Here is a 22776-nt window from a genome sequence, read left to right as displayed (position 1 = left end):
GCAAGAGAGTTCCAGAAAAACATCTATTTCTGCTTTATTAACTATGCCAAAGCCTTTGACTGTGTGGATCACAAAGAACTGTGGAAAATTCTGAAAGAGATGGGAATAGCAGACCACCTGACCTGCCTCTTGAGAAAGCTGTATGCAGGTCAGGAAGCAGCAGTTGGAACTGGACATGGAACAACAGACTGGTTCCAAATAGGAAAAGGAGTACGTCAAGGCTGGATATTGTCACCCTGCTTATTTAACTTCTATGCAGAGTACATCATGAGAAATGCTGGACTGGAAGAAACACAAGCTGGAATCAAGATGGCCAGGAGAAATATCAATAACCTCAGATATGCAGATGACACCACCCTTATGGCAGAAAGTGAAGAGGAACTAAAAAGCCTCTTGATGAGAGTGAAAAAGTTGGCTTAAAGCTCAACATTCAGAAAACAAAGATAACGGCATCTGGTCCCATCACTCCATGGGAAATAGATGGGGAAACAGTGGAAACAGTGTCAGACTTTATGTTTTTGGGCTCCAAAATCACTGCAGATGGTGACTATAGCCATGAAACTAAAAGACGCTTACTCCTTGGAAGAAAACTTATGACCAACCTAGATAGCATATTTGAAAGCAGAGACATTACTTTGCCGACTAAGGTCTGTCTAGTCAAGGCTACAGTTTTTCCAGTAGTCATATATGGATGTGAGAGTTGGACTGTGAAGAAGGCTGAGCACCGAAGAATTGATGCTTTTGAACTGTGGTGTTGGAGAAGACTCTTGAGAGTCCCTTGGACTGCAAGGAGATCCAACCAGTCCATTCTGAAGGAGATCAGCCCTAGGATTTCTTTGGAAGGAATGATGCTGAAGCTGAAACTCCAGTACTTTGGCCACCTCATGTGAAGAGTTGACTCATTGGAAAAGACCCTGATGCTGGGAGGGATTGGGGGCAGGAGGAGAAGGGGACGACAGAAGATGAGATGACTGGATGGCATCACTGACTCGATGGACGTGAGTCTGAGTGAACTCCAGGAGTTGATGATGGACAAGGAGGCCTGGCGTGCTGCAATTCATGGGGTCGCAAAGAGTCAGACACAACCAAGCAACTGTACTGAGCTGAACTGAACTGAACAGTCTATGGTAGGTACAGCCCCTTTAAATTCCAAGGGCATTGACAACCCAAATAATTATACTAATATATTTAATAAAGGGGTGCAGAAGAAGGCTGCTCCCTTGCAGCCCTGTAGAAGGAAGAAGGCAAACGGCATATATTGCAACCTGAGGGGCTTTCTCCCACCTGGGCGTCGTGGGATCTCAGCAAACTTTTCATATCCTTGTCTAGTGCTGGGAAGAATTTCGATCACAGAGCTGTGTATGGAGCCAGCACTGGTGAGGTCAGCTGTTGGTCTGGGAGACACTAATAATGACTGGCTACCGGGGAAATGGCATTTCTAAAGGACACATGATTTCATCAGTCATTGTGTCTTTGATTAATGTCTTGTGTCCTTCGGGGTGTTTCATCTGAAACTATCATGTAAACACCGACCTTCCTGCCGCCACCGTGAGGTAAGCATTCCTCTTTGAGGAAACTGACAGAATTCTCTCAGAGTCTGAGGGTGAGCTTCACAAGCAGGACTGGAATTCGTCCCTTGCCACGGGCTTAGGAAACAAGGCTCCAGCTTCACCCCATCGTCTTCCCCTTGGAAGGCAGGGAAGGCAAAGCAGCACAACAGGAGGCTGTCAATGCTTAAACCGTTAACTAGCGTTTTTCCCAAAATGTGTTTCTGGTTAGTTTAAAGAAGGATAAACAAGATTTAATAGCTGGCAATGAATCACATTTTTTTTTCCTCCCTAAATGCTATTTGGATCCACTCAAACGCCTGTCGTTCTACTTTTGTACAAATAAATAAATCTCCTTTTCTTTTGTGCATTTTTCTCTGTCCTGCATTTCCTAAAATACAATTTGTTTGACGGATGAGTTAAGCAGTTCTGAGATTTGTTTTTGGCTCTGTAGGCAACTGGGTTGTTTTCTCATCATAATTCAGTGGGACAAGGTTATCACCCCACAAACACTAACACCTCATTTAGAACCAGAAGCACTCCCCCACCAGAAGAAAGCCATTGCTAATGTTCTCCATGTAAGTTTCAGTTGTTACATATGAAGTTTCCCGGTATTAACATCTCTGCCCTGCCCCTTTCCTTCCCTCTTGTTTTAGTTATGCTGGATATACTTCATGCATACAGACATTTAGAAGTGGAATTACAGACAGAAAGTAAACTTGAGATGAAGCACAGAGGTGGGCCCTGCATCTGCTTAGGCTTATGATTCTAGAACCAAGAAACTGACAAATAGGAACAAACCTCACTATAATTTGAAAGCAAAATGAACCCAGAGTATTTTTTTCCCCGCCACATAATCACGGATTTTTTTTTTTTTAAGACAAAGACCTGTGAAACAGTTGAACTGAAATTAAACCTATTATTTTTCAAAGTAATTGTACTGAAAACTGAAATGTTCAAGCAGACTCTGAATCAAGAGGACATTTCGTTTGGTTTCAAGTCCTTGGTTAAACAGAGAAGTGCCTTTTCAGTAACTGCCCATTATAATAAAAGATGAGGCAAGTCTATAGAAATCTGTTGCAGGTCTCCTTTACTAGTTCTTATTAACAGAGCCTATGTGAGCCTGTTCCAAACACTCCCTCCATACGCCTCATAATCAAAAATGCTATAGCCCAGGAAACAAAGCAAGTTCCAAGAAGAGGGCAAACCCAGAACCCAGAGGTGGGCTCATGTTTCTGCCAGTTCTCAGCTGAGTAGCTGGGAATCAAGAGGGAGCTGTCTTGCCGTCCCATCTCTCCCCATCTCAACTGTCCAAGTTCAAGCACAAAGCCCTAAAGTAACAAAGTAACAGTAACATGGCCAGGTCTGAAGATTATTTCCCCCAAGTTCAGAAGATTTTTGTTTTCTACAACAGTACTGTTTAATGCGCCTTTTGGTACTTAGTATATTGTATTGCAATAATTTGTTTACAAGCTTATGTTATCTCAAAAGTAGGGACCACAGTATCTCCATATTTATAGTCTATGGGAATTTGAATAGAATCTGTATCTCATTGTTACGTGAAAATTGTATAAATCTTAATTATGTTGAATTGGTTCATTACTTTTCAGGTCTACTATATCCTTTTACATTTCTGTCTATTCATTCTATTAATTTCTGAGAGTTTGATACTGAAATTCCAACTAAAAATATTTATCTACTTAAAAAAATAATTGTAATATATAGTGGAACTATATGTAACTTTGTTCTGTATTTTCCAAGTCTCCTGTAAATGTGTCATCATACTTTCATAATTTAAAAAGGAAAAAAAAAGAGTAGGGACTATACCATCTTTGAATTTCTCAGTGTCTAGCACAGAGCATATTAGATAACCTATAAATGATTAAATGAGTGATTGCATGAATGAAAGGATACCAAATGGCATTGATGAATAATCAATTACCTTTCCCAACATTCATTTATCATCCCTGTGTAGTAAAATATACAGTTTTTTAAAAGTATGATTTTCATTCTTTAAGTTTCATGCAGTTTTAAAGACCACTTGTCATTATGTCCACTGAGCTCTGGAGTCCAAGAAACCTGACCTGGGAACTAGTGATACAAGCCCGTGGTTCTCAGTCTTGAGTGTGCATTAGAATAACCTCAAGGGCTTCTGTTAATACACTGCTGGGCCCACTTCTAGAGGTTCTGACCCAGTATGTTTGGGATAATGCTGATGCTACTAGTCCAGGGACCACACTTTGAGAAACACTGATTTAAACAGGGTGGTGGGTCAGTTCTCATGCTGACTAAACTGCATGACCTGCAGTAGACCTTTCATCCATCTCATAGGGCTCATGAAGATGGGGAGAGTCAATAACACCTTATATCCACAGAGTATTTCAAAGCACAAACCCTGGATCACTTACATGAGTACACCTGTCTCAGCCTTCTTCATAGGGATTAAAGCTACAAGTGAGAAAGGAGGTGAACACAACGATGCTTTGGAAAATTGGAAATATCATAGAAATATATTGCTTTTTTATCACAAAGATCCAAACTTTATCTTGGGCTTTTCCCACTAGGGCCTTCCTGGATTGCACTTCTTAGCACAGAAATACTGATGTTAATTTAAGGGAACAAACCCGCTAGGTTAGTAAACATGAAAATGGCGGAAAAGTTTGATGCATTGGAGTTCGCATGCTGGAAGAATCCATGATTCTCTGGGCATTCTATTGAGCTGCTACAGAAGGACTGGCATGTGTTCAGTACACGAGCATACGTCTCTACCCACTGATGCCACAACCACCAGGATGTGTGCACTCATGAGGCCTAGCTGCTGGCAGCCCTGCCTCTAACATTAATCAGCTTGACATCTGGAACCAACCTGAGGCACCCCATCCGACTGCCACAGATGCCTTTACTTTTTCGGCTGTCAGCAAGGAGATTATTCAGTTTAGGGTGCCAGGTCTACACCACACAGTCTGCATGGAGGGTTGAGTGGTGTGTTAAAAAAAAAAAAAAAAAAGTGAGCTGAATAATCTGGGAGTGTGAGTGAGACAAAAATTTCCCTCAGTAATCTGTCAGCTCGAACTTACACCAGGAAGGCATTTTGCCTGAAGCAGCAGAATTACTGTGGTTGAGTAGAGCTGGCTAGATTATGTTCTACATATCCTTGGAGTACATATTTTGCCCATTTTTGCAAACTAAAACATCCTTTAGCTAACTATACAGCAGTGGCAGCAGCTACTTTCAAAACCCTTTAGCACACACTGGCCTGCTAGAGTTAGGACTGCATTCTTTAGTGGCACTGGGGAAGATGTCAAAATCTCTCTTTAGTGAGTTCCAAAGACTGGGCACTGGTTGGTGACTAGTAATCTACTCATTGTCATCATCACGGCAGTAGCGTGGGAAGGGGTTAATGGGCACAAGGTCAATTACATCCCTCTTCTATTTTAGCATTTCATGCACTCTAACATGGAAAAAGAGGACCAAGACATTTTCCAGAAGAATAGCTTTTTGGAAACTGCTCTATGACACATTAAGAAGACACAAGCAATAAGGAATCAGACTCCACCTCATCAAGGAAAAAAAAAAATCTATAGATAACACTGTAAATCAGTCAGGAGTCAAATGCCCTCCTGGATTGTCACCCACTGTTTCACAGCACTGATTTCTCAAAGCCTAAAACCATAAAGAACCTAAACCAGAGCAGAAGGGCATACTGGCCTCCCGTGTTCACTGATTTAATTTTCCCCTCTGAACACATGCAGCTCCATAATTAGAACATTTACCAACCATAAATATAATTTAAACTCTGTACATGTGTGCCTACATGTGTGGAGAAACTTAGGCTGAGATACGGTTTCAATAAAAACAATCCTTCTGCACTGATTAGAATGTGTAAAGAGGAAATCTGTTTATACCACAATCTACTCAAAACTTGTGTTGGCAGCAACACTTTTGGCTAATAACTGTCAATGGCAAAGCTACATGGAGGATATGAATTATACTACTCACAGTCTGGAGATCAGAGCTCAGTCTAAAATGGCATGTCCAACACTTTCCGCCATGTCCACCATAAAGGGATGCCATAAGCTCAAGGCCTATGAAGCTCAGACTGCTATGAAAGTGGGCATGCTCAATGACGCTCCATGGTCTGTCAAGTTCAAGTCCATCCACAAACGGAAAAGAGGTTTCAGAGGAAACTGCAGAGCTCTGCAATGTTTTGGGAGGGTGTTAGTATTTATCCTCCGTCTCTTCAAATAATGATGGTATCATTCTGGATCTATAGTAGCATGAAGAATGAGATTATTGGATTAACTAGAAACCAACAGGGCATTTAATATTTTATGCTCCATTTTTCGTTTCTTGTTGATTTCATAAAAACCAGAAATCAAGCATTGTCCAGTGAGTCCATTACCCATTGGTTCATCCCAACCAAGAGCATCCCTGGTCTAATTAATGCAAGATCACCCGAGGGTCTGCAGAACTCAGAAGAACTCCTCGGTCACACTCAAGAAGCAGTAGGAAAGAGGGAAAACACAAATAGAAGAGCTGAAGGTGGTGAAAAATCACTAGTGAAAAATGAAGACCCCACACTGCTTCCCCACATGGCTGGCAAAAGTCAGCTGAACATCCTCTAGTCCCCTCCATCTTTCCTTTGGCTGCACCACATTTTCTTTCACTCCAGGTTCTGCCAGAATCTGTGCTGCACCCCCAAGTGACTCAGTTTTTATTTGCATGCCTAGTGCTGTCAGATGCAGTGCAACATGGGGCCATTTTCTTGGACTGGCTACCCTTCCCTTCTCTGGATTCTGCAGGCATTTGCTGAGATCCAGTTCACAACAGCGAAGTTGGCTACACGTAAGTAAAGACAAATAGAGAGTTCAGATGATTGAGACTCAAGAAAAAAGTTGGGTAGCAGTACAGTCTCATAGAGAGCACTTTCAATATATGACTCTAGTACTTTCACACAGGTTATTTCATTTAAGTTTCTTATCGACTCTGAGAAACCATCATCACTATATGAGACATACTTAAAATCCAAGAAAAACGTTGTGATGTACCCAAGATCAAACATCTAGTAAATATCACAGCTGGGTGCTGCAAATGACATTATTTCATTCTTTTTATGGCTGAGCTATATTCCATTGTATATATGTACCACATGTTCTTTATCCATTCCTCTGTCGATGGATATTTAGGTTGCTTCCATGTCTTGGCTAGTGTAAACTGCGATGCATGGTGGACCTAGAGATTTTCCTACTGAGTGAAATAAGTTAGACAGAGAAAGAGAAATATTGTATGACATTGCTTATATGAAGAATCTTAAAAAATGATAAAAATGAACTTATTTACAAAACAGATTCACAGACTTAGAAAATGAACTTATGGTTGGTTACCAGAGGGGAAGGGAGGGAGGGATAGTTAGAGAGTTTGGGATTGACATGTGCACACTGCTGTATTTAAAATGGACATCAGCAAGGACCTACTGTATACCACTGAGAACTCTGCTCAATATTCTGTAACAACCTAATTGGGAAAAGAATTTGAAAAAGAATAGATACATCTGTATGTATAACTGAATCATTTTGTTGTACACCTGAAATTAACATAACAGTGTTAACTGTATTCCAATATAAAATAAAAAGTCAAAAAAAATCACAGCTGGGACTCACAATCCATCTCTGTATCCTGATGCTGCAACACAAAAGAAGAACCCTTCCTTTAGCCCTTTATTAGCCCTAAATAACAATAACTAAAAAAAAAGAAAAAAATGAGCTTAGACCTCAGCACCTGGGACAAGAGTGGTTATCAGCTTTAATGGACCACATGTGACTATTCACCCATGCAGCCCCAGATAGCCACAGGAGGTAGGACAGGCTCTCTGTTGCTTCCTTCCTAAGCTTTTCGAATGAGCTCAGTCTCCACACCCCACCCTGCAGTGCGTTTCTAGAGAGCTGGAAGCAGAGGGTCTTCCATAAGGGGCCCTCCTCTGTAAAATACCATTCCTCTGTTCTCCTGAGAGCCCTGGTTAGTTGACCTTTCAGGCATGATGAAAGATAGCTCTTTTTGGTTTATTTTCCCCAGATAGTTCGAGGAATGTTGTTCTGGGCTCATGTTCAGTGGGTTTGTGCTTTTTGTTGCTGTAATGGTGTTTTGCTATAGTAGTATTACCATATTTTGGAAGTTTTCTAAACCATTGCCTATGCACCCAGGGGTGACTATTAAAATGATGAGGACATTTTTATAAATCACAAAAATAAACAAATGTATAAAAGTGCAATTAATAAAACGGGCAAAGCTAATGTGGCTAAAGAAACAACTTAAAGTGTTTTTCAGAATGTAAAGTGAGTTTTATGCCCCAAAAGAAGTCCATAGAATAAAAATTCTGTACATTTTAAGGAAAAATCAGTATACAGAACTGATATGATAAATGGTAAATGCTGACTTTGATTTTGTATTTTATTTGGGTATCTAGAGGGAAGAAATATAGATGGAAAAATAAACATATATGTGTTAGGAATAACTATATCTTATTTACCTATGATTGTTGCTTTACTAGAATCAAAACAAGCATGATAATTTTTTTCTTTTTGAGTTGTTTTTTTTAAGTGGCCTTCTTGTTCTTTTTCACCCAATACCTATAATCTTTACCACATCTGAAGGGCTACCATCTTTAGGATATCATAGTCAGAACCAGCTGAGAAACCTCAGAAACTAGACTTTCTAGATCACATACCAATCTTCCTCCCCCTCCCCGTCCACTGCCTACCTACCTCATCCACTGCTCTGCCAGGAGCCTAGCATCCATCAGCTGGGGCCTCACTGGCTGCACAGGAACTTGTTCAGGTCTCCCTGCCCATCTCTGAAAACTTGCATAGGTGGTTTTTCAAAAGAGAAGAAACTGACTGCTCAATGCTCTGTGTGCTGGGCAAGATTTCCATGCACCCATGAATAGCCATTTAAGTAGGAAATAAAAACTAAGTACTTGATGATTTCATTCATGGGAAAAAATTTAACCATTTACAGGTGAACAAAAGTTTCTAAATGTGTATTTTGTTTCAGATATTTTAGGGGCAGGTGGGGCTTTTAGCCCTCAGATGGGGAGGGCAAAATGGGGTGATTAGGGAAGTGCCAAAACGTATGTCACCCAGAAGGCTCCTCCAGGCTCTTCCAGGCCGTGGGCTGACCACAACCTGGGTCCCAGCCTTCTGACACAGCACAGGTTGGTAGATCCGAAAGCATAGGCTCATTGCAGATGATTATGGTTAAAATCTTGGGCAAGATCTTAAGAAAGCAGGTTTCAGACCAACTAGACTTAAACTAACTGTGTGTTAAATGACAGAGCTGAGGGGCCATGAGGGTCATTCTATTATATCCCATATTATTAAGGGACAGGGGCACCTCTTCCCACAGAGCAATGACATGAAGAGGCAAGCGGCCAAAGATCAAATCTGCCAACTGTAGAACTGATAAGACTACGATCACGTATGGACCATTCAGTCCTCTGTGTGTGTGGTCTGAAAAATCAAACCAGACAAAGTGTAGGTTTTGGTGGAGGGTGGCAGGGGAGGGGGATGGGGGAGCAGAATCAAAACAGCAACTCTATCCGGATGTGTTTTTAAGTCTCCCAAATAAATGCATGTGGAGGAACAGAATCAAACATGTTTCTCAAGCAGAGAAAATTATTTTGCTTTCAAACACCAACCAGGTAAATATGGTCTCTAAAATGATTAGAAATGCAATTGATGTGCCACTGTGATTATTCTTTCTAATCACATACCAAATTTCAAGTACTTTCTGTAAATTACTCACAGGCAATTAAGTCCTTTAGATTCATCCTGTGATGGTGGCCGTCTTGTTGGTCCATGTTTGTCAACACAGCTGCTGAGATCCTGGCAGGGGGAAAAAAAAAGCCACATGACTTTTTTAGCTCATAATTCAGTTAGTTTCTTTTCCTGAGGTTACATTTGGGCATCCTAGCCATGCAGGTAGCAAGGTAAGTGGCTCTGGGTCAACAGCTAGGAAACGGAGCTCCCTAATATCTCCACTGGAGAAGGCAACGGCAACCCACTCCAGTACTCTTGCCTGGAGAATCCCATGGACGGAGGAGCCTGGTGGGCTGCCGTCTATGGGGTCGCACAGAGTCGGACACGACTGAGTGACTTAGCAGCAGCAGCAGCAGCAACATCCGCACAGGATGATCAGATGATGTATTTGGCCTTTCCCTGTCCACCTCACCCCTACAAAGGCAGACACACACCATGAATTCTAGATTTGTCCTTCCGTTGTTTCCAGTGGTGCAGAAGGGTCAGGGGGAAAAGTGCAAAGCTGAGCCAGGCCCCATCTGGATACTAGCTTCCCAATCTACTCCTCCAGTTCTGTCTCCAACATGACCTGCGGATCACTTGGGTGACCCGGAAGATTCCTGTGAACTGTGCTGTTCTTCATGTTCTAACGGCTGCTCTCCTCACTTCGTCCCCTCAGCAATACTATGCAGCCCTTCCTATCTCTTTAAGGGACATGAATATCCTAAATTTTCTAAGTCTTTTCTCCCTAAGCAAATCAGAGGTTCCAAAAGGGCAGGGAACACATCTGTTCTTTTCATATCCTTTATTATTGCTGCTGCTGCTGCTGCTAAGTCGCTTCAGTTGTGTCCGACCCTGTGCGACCCCACAGACGGCAGCCCACCAGGGTCCCCTGTCTCTGGGATTCTCCAGGCAAGAATACTGGAGTGGGTTGCCATTTCCTTCTCCGATGCATGAAAGTGAAAAGTCAAAGTGAAGTCGCTCAGTCGTGTCCAACTCAGCGACCCCATGGACTGCAACTTACCAGGCTCCTCCGTCCATGGGATTTTCCAGGCAAGGGTACTGGAGTGGGATGCCATTGCCTTCTCCATCATTATTGCTAGTGCTAAGCAAATAGCAGTCTCTCTAAAGTAAATTGTGTGAGGACTCTCTTTGGTTTTGTCAGCTGTACTAGATGTGTAAGGTGGACAAAGGAAAGCAAATATGGAGAATGACAATAAGGCAGTCAGCCTATACAAAGAAACCTTATTAAACTAACACCTTGTCTTTACTATACTCTGAGATAATTCTATTGTCTTTCTTCATATTTTGTGGCTATGCTAACTATGAATAAAAAAGTATAATTTTAACCTTAAAATTATCACTTTTCAGGGCAAATCTTCCAATTTGTCTTCAGCAATTGACTAAAACTACCTCAGATCCTTTCACATCCTCTGTAGATTGGTTTTCAGTAGAAAGTACTGGAAAGGCCACAAGATAAAATGCTCAAGGATCTGAAGAGAGACTGCCCCTTATAATTGAGGCCAAAGCCAAGTTGTTACATAAATTTAAGGTCTCACTTCTTTGCTGGAGGGGGTGGGGAGAAGTACAGTCATGAGTTAAAGGATTGTTTGCCTTTTGAAATTTAAGGGATGAAGTGGGTTGGAATTTTCATTCCTTGTCTCCCAGAATATCTTGCTTTTTAAAATTACTCATTGCCAGTATAATAGTAAGTCAAATGACAAGGAATCGAGGGTAGTAGAGGAAACTGGGGCCTGGTTATCATGAAGGTTGTGTGGGAGCTTTTTCCTTTCAACTTTGGAAAAGATGGACACTATCTGTGGAGACAGGGGTTCTGGCCTTATCTGCATTGAGCCAGGAGAGGGCCTCCACCCTAATGGAATTAGCAAAGGTCACTTTAACCGCTAGGACTAAAATTTGGGTCTTCCTTTGTAGATGAGCCCTTCATTGATCTTATGGCCTTCCACAGACTCTCTGGTACGGAGGTTTAAATGATCAATGGATATTGCTCCTCTTGTACCTTCTTCAAGTCGACCTCAGTCACATTTTGTACTGTGTGTAAATCACTATCGTTTTTTCCTGTAGCAACTAGTCCTCCCCTTGAAAGAGTAAGTTAGCATGGGCTGCAGAGGAAATGGCTAATTTCTACCAGGACACTGGGACAATCGCCCAAGTAAAAGCGGCAGACGTCTGTCAACATCTTCGTTTTCACATTCTTTTTTCAGTCCGCAATCCATGGACCAACGTCGGACTCGCACTCTCACCCGGTCACGCCATCCCACGTCCTGCTCTTCAGACCAGACCGAGAAGCCGGTGAGCCTGCCACCAACCCGAGGCTTTTCACCGCCAGCGTGGATTAAGTAACACCCGCAAAATCAGCATTTGCACACAGGCCAAGGGCTGATTACGGGCCTCTCAGCCAAGGCAGCCGACACTACTTCAGAGCAATTTCTCCAATTACTCAGCCCCAGGACAGCCAGGGCGCGACTCCAGCGCACTCTCCCGGGCTGCGGAGCCTGTTACGAGGCCACCTCACGGCCGCGGGCGGGCCTAAACCACGAGATCGCCACCCACCCGCACCAGTGCCGGCCGGCGCTTCACGCTCTATTGCCTGGGTACCTTTTCTCGCCCCGGCCCTGGGAAGAAACCGTGTTCCTCCTGCGAGCCCCGAACCATCTCCCGCGGCTCCCCAAAGGACTAGACGGCTTGAGCCGCCTACGCCTCCAACCCATCCTCAATCCGCGAAACACGCAGGGAGCTGGGCGGGAAGATGCGGATCGCCGTATACAGGAAAAGAGACGCAAACGAGTCTGTAGGGTGGAAGCAGGGAGCTGCTGCGGGGGTCGTTCAGTGTCAGCGTAGCCTAGCCCACCCCACAAAAGCCAGAACACGTCAGAGCTTTGCCCACCGCGACCCGATTGCTCCCGGGCTGCCCCGCCGCCTCCTTCGACCGTGCGTCTGCGTCTCTGGCCACTGCCGGAGACCAGTTGGTTTTCAAAGAAGTAAGATAAACCTAGGATCTAAATTTCCTTTATGGGGGACCGACCGAGAGGCTGTGTAAATGTCTCCTGACAGACGTAATGGAGGGTTATTAGCAGTACAAAGCCTGTCCGACCCGTAGCGTTAGTTCAAGGGAATATTTCGGTGTCGCACTGAAATTGCTACGCATGTAAACCAATTTCCCCGGCAGAAGGGTAAACACAGACTCGTTTGAACCGCGAGATGAAAACAGATGGGATATCGCAAACAGTTTCCCAAAATACAACAGACTTCTGGGCCAATTACACGTGGTTAGCTCTGAATGGCAGAGGAAATAGTTTTCTCTGCTGCTAAATGTCACAAAAGTCACCTAAAGGCACAGAAGGAAGCCTCTCTGTTTTTGAGAAACTTACTAGAATTAATCTGTGCTGGAGTCACTTGTGAAAAGGTCACCCTTCTGCCCCGCCCCCACTCCCCAGCCCCTACCCCCCGCCCCCCGCCCCCACTCCCCCGCCCCTACCCCCCGACCCCCGCCCCTACTCCCCAGCCCCTACTCCCCGCCCCCCGCCCCCACTCCCCCGCCCCTACCCCCCGACCCCCGCCCCTACTCCCCAGCCCCTACTCCCCGCCCCCCGCCCCCACTCCCCCGCCCCTACCCCCCGACCCCCGCCCCCACTCCCCAGCCCCTACCCCCCGACCCCCGCCCCCAGGCCACCGGGTTCCAGGCCCTTGGGAAGGGCAGAACAGTTTGGGTTGGTGATCCAGGCTCTAGGGTTTCGAAGTCTGAACCCGGCCGTCGAGAAAACTGGAGGAGGGGAAGGAAATCTGGCAGGCCCTTGCGAGCCCCGAGAGGGGCCACGGTCTCCTCTCCCCGCCGGGACCTGTGCATCCCTCCTCCCGCACGCGCGCCTCGGCCGCTCGAGTGAGAACACAAAGGCTCACGAGGCTGCCTTGATGCCAGCCGATTAAGCCAGGGCTGCACCGTGTGCGTGAAGAACACGGAGCCCGGCCTCGCGGGCGCCGGGCCGAAACCCCCAAGAAAACTCCGGAGAGGCCACAGGACCCGGCCCCAGGGCTTCGGGGGCAGAGCCCGGACCGGGCGGCCTCTCCCCGGAGTCCGCGGCAAGCTCTGAGTTCCGGGCCCGGCCGGCGCCTCCGGGGTGGTGCGGGGCGCGGAGACTCAAGGGAGTCGCCTAGGCAGGGCACTGAATCTCCGAGGCGGGAAGCCTGGGAGCCGGCGCCCCCAGCCCGCCCGAGACCCTCCCAGAGGACACCCGGACGGGGCCGGGGGAGAGAGGCCGGGCAGGGCGCGCCCGCCCGGCGCTGCGCTGGGCCCGGGTCACCGCGCTCCCGGGCTCCGGAAGCCGCGCTGGCTGGGCGGCCAGGCGGGAGGAAGCGGCTCGGGCCGCGCCGCCCCGCGCCCAGGAGCCGCGTGCAGGGTTCAGCCGCGTTTCGGTTGCCCTCTGACCTGACCCTGAGCGCACAAAGGCCTCCCGGGTGCGCCGCCCTGGCCCAGGCTTCCAGTCGCTGCCAAATTAATGAGCCCACGTCAGGTTGGGTTTACAGCTCGGCCGGGAAGCAGCCGAGTGGAAAATGAGCTGGGGGCCGCTCGGGGGGGGGGGGGGGGGGGTCCCCACAGGAGTGCAGAGGCTGCCTGGCGTCCCTGCGGCCGGGGACTTCGAGGCCCGCGCGCGGCCGCGCTCAGTTCTCCACGCGCCCTCTCCCACTGGCCCTGAGGTTGCAGGCCGCGCCGAGAAACCTGCCGCTCTGTGAGAAACGTCTGTCCTGCTTTCTTCCCAAAACACACACCCCACAGTTAACATCCCAGCCGCACAGGCCAGGCGTGCTCAACACGGGTCGTTGGGTTGCGGCTTGGCGACCCTTCGGTGTCTTTGCGGCGCCTAGAGCTGCGGCCTCGAATCCGTGCCTCCTAACACGGAGCCTCAGGGGCTCCGAGCGCGCGCCCAGACGGACCCACGACCCACTCCCAGCAGCAAGGGTCTGGGAGGCCAACTCCGAAGGCGTTTTTCGATCTGCGGCTGGTGCTCGGTTTTGAAAGTCAAAGATCAAAGTCGAAAAGGGATTTGTTTTCTTTGAATGAAGATCTGTCTGCTAGTTCATCCTGAAGTCTTGAAAACTGACTGAAGGTCTGCTCTCTTAATGAGAAATTCGGTTCAAGAAACATGATTAAATTTGAAGCTGATAAAGCCTTAATTGATTTATAATTGACATTGATTTATCGTATTTCTTCCAGATTTTACAGGTATATAAAAAAGTGTGCGTGCATGCTCAGTCTTGTGGAACTCTTTGCGACCCTATGGACTATAGCCTACCAGACTCTGTCCAAGGGATTTTCCAGGCAAAAATACTGGAGTGGGTTGCCATTTCCTCCTCGAGGGGATCTTCCCCACCCAAGGATGGAACTCGCATCTCCTGCATTTTCTGCGTTGGCAGAAAATGGGTTCTTTACCCATTGAGCCACCTGGAGAGCCTGAAAGAAAGCATTTTCATCTAGAAAACATTCAGAAGTTCAGAAGAGACATGCTCTGAGAAGAAGCCCCCTTTTTCTACAGCTTTTGTTGCTGTCGAGAACCAAAGTTAGGAGCAATTGGTGTGACATTCACGTTGAATCATCTGTCACTTCTGCATCTTCCTCATCCTTGCTTCAAAGAGCACCCGGCCACAGACCTCTTTTCTTCTGATGACCTGAGTAAGGATAGCCTTAGGTCACCTCTCATGACACCCCAGTTACTCATCATTGTCCCTTCTCTAGATTCCACACACATCCCTCTAGGCATTTTCTGGGCACCATCCCTTGCAGACTTTGCTGCCCTGAGTCCACACCTTCCTCTGAAACTTCAGTGTACTTGGAAGGTCAAGTTGCCTTTATGATGTCAAGCAGTCACTATCTTTAAAGGTGTTCAATATCTCACAGAGTAGGATACAATACTTGATGTACTATGATTACCGTTTTGGCAAACTCTTCTCAACTAAAAATTTAACACATTAGGAACAATGACCAAGACCAGTTGTCTCTGTTGTCCTACAGTGCAGTGCTGGATCAAGAAATGATACCTATGTTGACTCCACAACTAATTAGAATTAACAACAGTCCCTTCTAAAAGGCTAGTTACTGGAGTGGTAGTGGTGGGTGTTCATTCTGAGATATGTCAATATATTTGTTTTTCTTCTGAAGCCAGATTGAGATAGTACCATTAAAGAAATTGACATTTTGATTGGTGGAGGAGAAACGGAGAAGGGAGGGAAGAAATATAGGAAGGCAGAGGATCTTGAAAAATAATAGGAATGGGTATCAAGACAAAGTGAGGATACCTAAGGAAACCAGGAGGGCACCAAAGAATTAGGAAGCAAGAACACTCAATGGTGGGCCTGGGAGAGAGAGAGGGAAAGTGGACCATGCTAAGGACAAATTTCACCTACTAAGAGGCAGTATGGTATTATGATTTAGAGCTCATGTTCATCAACTCCTTGGACAGATTGTATAACCCTATGAGTATCAGTTTCTTCACCTGCAAAATGAGGATGGTAATAATACATAGATCACAGAGTTATGAGGATTAGATAAAATAACACTCACTTAATAAACGTTAGCAATGACTGCTCTCAATTTCACCTGGGAGCACTACATCACAATGTCATTAGGCCTTTGGCATTCCTGTCTGCTCTATTACGATGTATCTTATGAGCACACAGTGAAGTGAGTAAAGTGCTTTTTTCTATGTAAGAAAGTGAAGAAGAGTCACTAGATATTTTAAAGATGATATTTAACAAAAGACAAAAACCAAATTGGAAAAATAAGTAATTGAGAAGAGTTGGAGAACTTTTTAAGTGTTCATACACACACACACATACACACAAATCTTCCAAGTAAATCTTTGTAGAGATGGGAAAAGGTATTGCATCCAGAAAATGTAAAAAGGATGCTCTAAAAATGAAACATTAAAAGAACAAGAAAGAAATTTTAAAAATTAAAAATACGGTAGCAAAAAAGAAATTCAGTAAAAGAGAGTTAAGATGAAGTTGAAGACTCTGTCAGAAAAGAACAAGACAGATGGAAAATAGGGGGAGGAAAGATAAGAAAACTAGAAGATCATTACAGGAAATCCTACAGTCAAATTAAATTCCAGGAAGAAAGTACAGAGATAATAGAGGGAGATTTTTTCTTTTTTCAAAGAAACAGTACAAGAAAATTTCCCAGAACTTACTAAGTTCTTAGACTACAGAAGGGCCAGTTGAATGCATAGCACAGAACTAACAAAAGACTTACACCAAAAGGCATACTCACAGAATTTCAGAAACTTGTGAATAAATAGAAACTCCAAAACCTTTCCAGAAAGAAAAACAAGTCCCAGACCAAAAATCAGAATGGCATTGAACTTCTCAAAAAATAACACTAGAAGTGAAAAGATAATGAATAGAGCAATGTGTTTACAATTCTAAGGAAAAATAATTTCCAGTCCAGAATTCTACAGCCAGCTGAACTACTCATGTGTGCAAACAAAATTAAGACATTTTCAGGCATGCAAAATTCTAAAAGTTTTATCTCCCTGTACCCTGAAACAGATGCTGCTGACTCACCCAAAAGCCATCTCCATCTTTCTTTCATTTAATTTTTTAAGGCATCATATAGCCATGTGCTTCCGAGAAGTCAAGCCTTTCCCCAGCTCCAAGGAGTATCTTTTTCCTTGCCCTTTGCCAATGATTGGCTTAGAAATAGGCATGTAACACAACTGAGATCAATTAACTATCAGGAAAATTCTACTAGGGGTGGGGGAAGATTTTCTTCACATAAAAGGGACTTCTTCGTTTGTATGTAGTTGTGTGAGGACATGATGCTCCAAGTTGAAGCAGTACCTTATCAAGGATGGAACACAAATATCAAGGATGGCAGAGAAGAAAGATAAAAAGAACCTGCATACTTGATAATGTCACTGAGCCATTGTATTCCTCAAACCCGAACCTAGGCAATATCCAGACTTATTGTTTCAAGAATGCCAGAATGCAAACGCTGGGCACTTGAGCTCATCTCTCAAGCTGAATTGTATAGTGAAAGCAATAATAATTAATAAAATGCCTACTATTGATTGAGTACTTAGGTACTGTTCTTTTGATTAATGTCTATGATAAACCTGTGAAATAAATAGACTTGCTTCCATTTTGCAAATGAGGGCATATGCACTTGGCTCAACAAGTACATGAATTAGCCAGATTTGTAACCATTACTCTCTGACTCTAAGGTTTGAATATTTTATTCCGACTCTGTGCTCAGGACAGATGTGAATGGAGCATGGGAAAATGTTTGAAGTATGCTGAGTTCAAACATGGTCTTAATAACCATTTTTAATTCCCTTAGTTATTTGCCAATATAGTTCTGACTTGTGGTAACCAACCTTCAAGATGGCCCCCAATGATCTTCAGTTCCTGGTATTAACATTTTTGTGTAGCTCCCTTAGTGAATAGGGCTGACCTGTGTAACCAACAGGATATCCTGACAATGTGTGACTTCCCAGGCTATGTCATAAAAGCATCATGGCTTCTGCCTTGCTTTCTCTTGGATCACTCACTCTGGGAGAAGACAGTTGGTGTGTCACACACACTGAAGAAGCCCTATGGAGAGGTCCATGTGTCAAGAAACCAAAATCTCCTGCCAATATCCATGTGTGTGAGCTATCTTGAAAGTAGATCCTCCAGCCCCAGACAAACATCTGATAATTGCAATCCTGGCCAACACTTGACTACAACCTTATGAAAGACCTTGAGCCAGAACCATCCAGCTAAGCTACTCCTGAGTTCTTGACCCATAGAAATTATGAGATAAGTGTTTATTGTTTTGCAACCTAAATGTCCATCAACAGATTCAAATGGAGAAGGACCCTGTGGTCCTGCCCTCCCCTCCATTGTCTTCTGCCTGCCTTTTGTCTGTGGAAAAACTTAAGCCAAAGAATAAATTTAATCAGAAAAGTGAGAAAATGCAGAAACAAAGGAAAACAGTACAATAAGACTAAATAATAATAGTTTAGTTCCTCTTCATGGGCCATAGATCAAATTCTGAGCCATATCCTGTGAGCTGTCTTATAGATACGGAAACCCCTACCAAGTAGAAGAAGTTAACCGCATGATGGTTAGACTATAGCCATGATATAAGCTGCCACAGTTCCAAGAACTGACCGCAGAGAAATGGGAACAAACCAACCCTAGAACTGAAGACTAACTGTACCTAACTGAAGACTAACTGAGGCTGGTCAGAACACCACATGACCAATTTTAAGATGACTATCAAAGCTAACTGTACAGTCTTTACCTGTAACCCCCTCCTGTCTATGAAATCTCCTGCCCACTGATTGTCAGTTGTGGGGGAGTCAGCCCTTGGACAGGAGTTCACCCTCCCCCTGGTTTCTGGCATCCAAAATAAAGCAAATTTTCCTTTCCACCAACCTTGTCTCTTTAATGGCTTTTGAACAGTGAGTACCGAGACCCCACTTTTGTTTATAAGACAAATGGATTAAAAAAAATTTTTTATACATATATACATAGTGGACTACTCCTCAGTCATAAAAAAGAATGAAATAAGGCCACTTGCAGCAACATGGAAGAACCTAGAGCTTATCGTACTAAGTGAAGTAAGTCAGGAAGAGAAAGGCAAATATCATATGACATCGCGTACACGTGGAATCTAAAATATGACACAAATGAGCTTTTATACAAACGGGAAGCAGACTCACAGACATAGAGAACAGACCTGTGGTTGCCAAGGGGAAAAGGAGATGAGGGAGGGATGGACTGAGAGTTTGGGACTCACTGCAAGCTATTTTATCTAAAAGGAGTAAACAGCAAGGTCCTACCACAGAGCACAGGGCATGATAGTCACTATCCTGTCATAAACCATAAAGAAAAGAATATTTAAAAGAACATATATATATGTATATATATACAGAGAGAGATATCTGAATCACTTTGGTGTACAGTAGAAATTAGCACAACATTGCAAATCCACTGTACTTCAATAAAGTAAAAAATTTTTACAGTGTTTATTGCTTTAAGCAGCTCAGTTTGAGGATAATTTGATATAGAGCAATAGATAAATTAATACACTGGGTAATTTAATAACCTTCTTCACTTTAAAGGTGAAAGGAGACTTAGATTAATCAATTTATGTTTTTCAAAGAGACATATGTGGTCCTCACACAACACCATGGAGGAGGGCATGGCAACCCACTCGAGTATTCTTGCCTGGAGAATCCCATGGACAGAGGACCCTGGCAGGCTACAGTCCCCGGGGTCGCAAAGAGCTGGACATGACTGAAGCAACTGAGCACGCTGGCATGCACACAACACCGTGAAAGGAATAAGGTACCAGCTCAGAAAACTGATCATCAGACACACCTACCCAAGGTACTCCAGTTAGCCAGGGACAAAATTAATAGAAGAACATTCTGGGTCACTTTCACCAAGCCTTTCCAGTATCCCTGTTTAGAAGTTGGCTCAGGCAGAAAAACCCAGAATGAATACAAAATAAAACAAAAATGAAAGAAATCCCCAAAGAGCCCCTAATTTTAAAATATCTCTTAAGAGGCAGTCAGCCACACATAACACTCCCGATGCTCCCAGCCTCACTGCCCTTGTGGTTCTCATTGCACACGAGTTTATAGTCTTGGATCTTGCCCAAAATTGTAGATAGTCATCAGTTTTAAGAACATTCATGTATTCTGAACAGTGAAACTGTTAATGGTTACGGTGTTTATAGCTTGGGTTTAAAGAGGAAACTAATAAAGATAAAATCTCTGTTTGATAAGGTGCTCAAACCCCAGTCAATGGAAAGCTTCCTGCTGCACAGTGCGTTCTTTGAGTCTGTCATTGAGCCCTGGGTCCAGCCTCAGAAAACGCAATTAGAAGGGAGTTAAAACTCACAGAGCTAATGTGCTTTTCTTAGAACTAATATTGACGTGGTAAATGCTACTTTTGGACAATAATGAGTGAGTGAGTGACTGAGTGGGTCTGCTTTTTGTTAGGCACGAGCCCTATAGGGTTTGTTTGGGTTTCCTGTTTACTTTGAAAGAGCAAGCAGAATCTCTAGGGCCAAAACTGCTCTGACAGAAACCTCAGTTGATGACCTTGGCTTGAGTTGGGCAAACCCTCGCAAATAAAGTCTCCTCTTTGCTCCAGAGGTAGTAAAGTTGTAATGTATGCAGTCTTTCAGGAGTAATCATCTACAGCAGGGAACTTGGCAGAAAGAAAGCTTGAGTTTGTTTCTTAGAAGTCATTCGCATTAAAGTCTAAAATGGACTGCAAAGCACATACCCATCTGCAATAGATGTTGCTACAGGTGTAGGATGTTGTGGTTTCTAACATCTTACATGTGTTCTCTAAACAATACCTCAAGTGTCTTTTTGTTTCTGGGCTGTGTGGTTTCCTGTATTTCTGGCAGATGATCCCCTACGTAGAAAGACAGCTGCCTGCAAAGTTTACTAAAAATTATGTATAAAGACACACATGCACAAAATGGTGTTGGCTCTGAAAGAAGCTTGGAGCAAGAGCAGGATGGAGCCTGCGGCACTTGTCCAAGTAGCTGAAATAAGCAGTATCATTGACGTCCAAGCCTGAGCAGCTTCCCTGTACCTTCAGGAATTCCTCCAGTTCCCAAGCTCTTGAGCCATGCAACAGACTGAGTAATAGAAATCTGAATTCAAAACACAGGAGCACGCTGGGGGAAAAAGATAAAGGAAAGCCCCATTAGATGAGAACTCTTGCCAACACTTCATACCCAAGCAGGAATGTCAAGAAGTTTTTGTGTGAATCATCCAAATCATAAATCAGGCAAGCCTCAGCTCTGGAGCCAGAGATATGGCTGGAACACAGCTATTAAATATCGAAAGTTGACAAACACCCAGGGTGTGCAGCTTAAGATACTAGACAGCCAGGTCTATTTTTATTTTTTTGTTGTGTTTTTGGCCTTGCCGTGTGGCATGCAGGATCTTAGTTCCCCAACCAGGGATCAAACATATGCCCCCTGCAGTGGAAGCACAGAGTTTTACCCACTGGACTGCCAGGGAAGTCCCTAGGTGGTACTTTAAAAAGCAGACATATAGGCAATCCTGAGGCCTGTCTATATAGTCAGTGCACTTAGACTTTCATCCCACGCTTGCCAAGCCAAGGGTCCTCCCTTCCCCCATCCCATGAACACTGTCTTGAGATTATGGAATTCCCACTTTGAGGATTCTCTCCCATTACAGGCTTGCCTGGTACTCATGTAGTTCTCATTTGCCCTACATAAAAGCATTAAGGGGAGTATGTGTGTGTGTCTGCAGGTATATGTAAGTATCAATAGATAGTTGGAAGCCCCACATGTAAACTCACCTACAAAGAATTGACCCTATTGAGAGCTCTTGGCTTAAAAATCTTTTAAATGTTCTTTTTCTTTCTCCCCTTCGAAAGAAGTAATGCAAATGGGAGGCAGATAAGCTGCTTCCTTGCAGCCATGTCTTTATCCACTGGGTTTCTGAGAATAGTGACCTGGCAGAATCTAGCTCCTGATTCCATGGACTGGGCAGTCCTTCATGGACTTCTGAAGCGTGTGCTTCTCCTTCTGTCCTGGAGCTGTGAAGGTGACCAGGGAAAAGACAGGTCAAGAAGAGCAGCTGGAGGGGCAAACTCATGGCTACGCCATAAGGGACGGGAAGTAGTGCATTTCTTAGAGTTTCAGGCCCTCCTCTCCCATCCCTGTTGCTGCTGCTGCTGCTGCTAAGTCACTTCAGTCGTGTCTGACTCTGTGCAACCCCATAGACGGCAGCCCACCAGGCTTCCCTGTCCCTGGGATTCTCCAGGCAAGAACACTGGAGAAGAACATTTCCTTCTCCAATGCATGGAAGTGAAAAGTCAAAGTGAAGTCGCTCAGTCGTGTCTGACTCTTCGCGACCCCATGGACTGCAGCCTACCAGGTTCCTCCGTCCATGGGATTTTCTAGGCAAGAGTACTGGAGTGGGGTGCCATTGCCTTCTCGGCCGATCCCTGTTATTACCCAGTAATTGGCTGCAGGTGAAGAGCATGGCATGCTAAAATGAGAGGCTGAAATCCTTTCTAAGATTCTTGTATTGTTAGTATAGGCCCAATGGTGTGGGGCTGCCACAGGATTTCTGGCCAGCATGGCAGGGATGTGAATCAAGGATGCAACCTACAGATCAGATGTTAGAGAGAACTGATAAAGATATTATTTTCTATTTCACTTAGCAATGTATGGTAAGCCCTAGATTCTATACATGTCAGCCACAAAAGGGAACCTTTCTCTGTAGAACATTACTTCTATTTTTCTTTAATAAATATATCAGATTACTGAGTGAACTTCCAGTTAAAGATAGCTGGTTAGATATACATTTGCCTCCACTTCCTCCATAAATTCCACTAAAGTGACAACTAAGGAATCAAACAAACAAAAAACAAAA

The sequence above is a fragment of the Budorcas taxicolor genome, chromosome 20 (assembly GCF_023091745.1).
Source record: "Budorcas taxicolor isolate Tak-1 chromosome 20, Takin1.1, whole genome shotgun sequence".
Classification (NCBI taxonomy): domain Eukaryota; kingdom Metazoa; phylum Chordata; class Mammalia; order Artiodactyla; family Bovidae; genus Budorcas; species Budorcas taxicolor.
Note: the sequence above shows the minus strand (reverse complement) of the source record.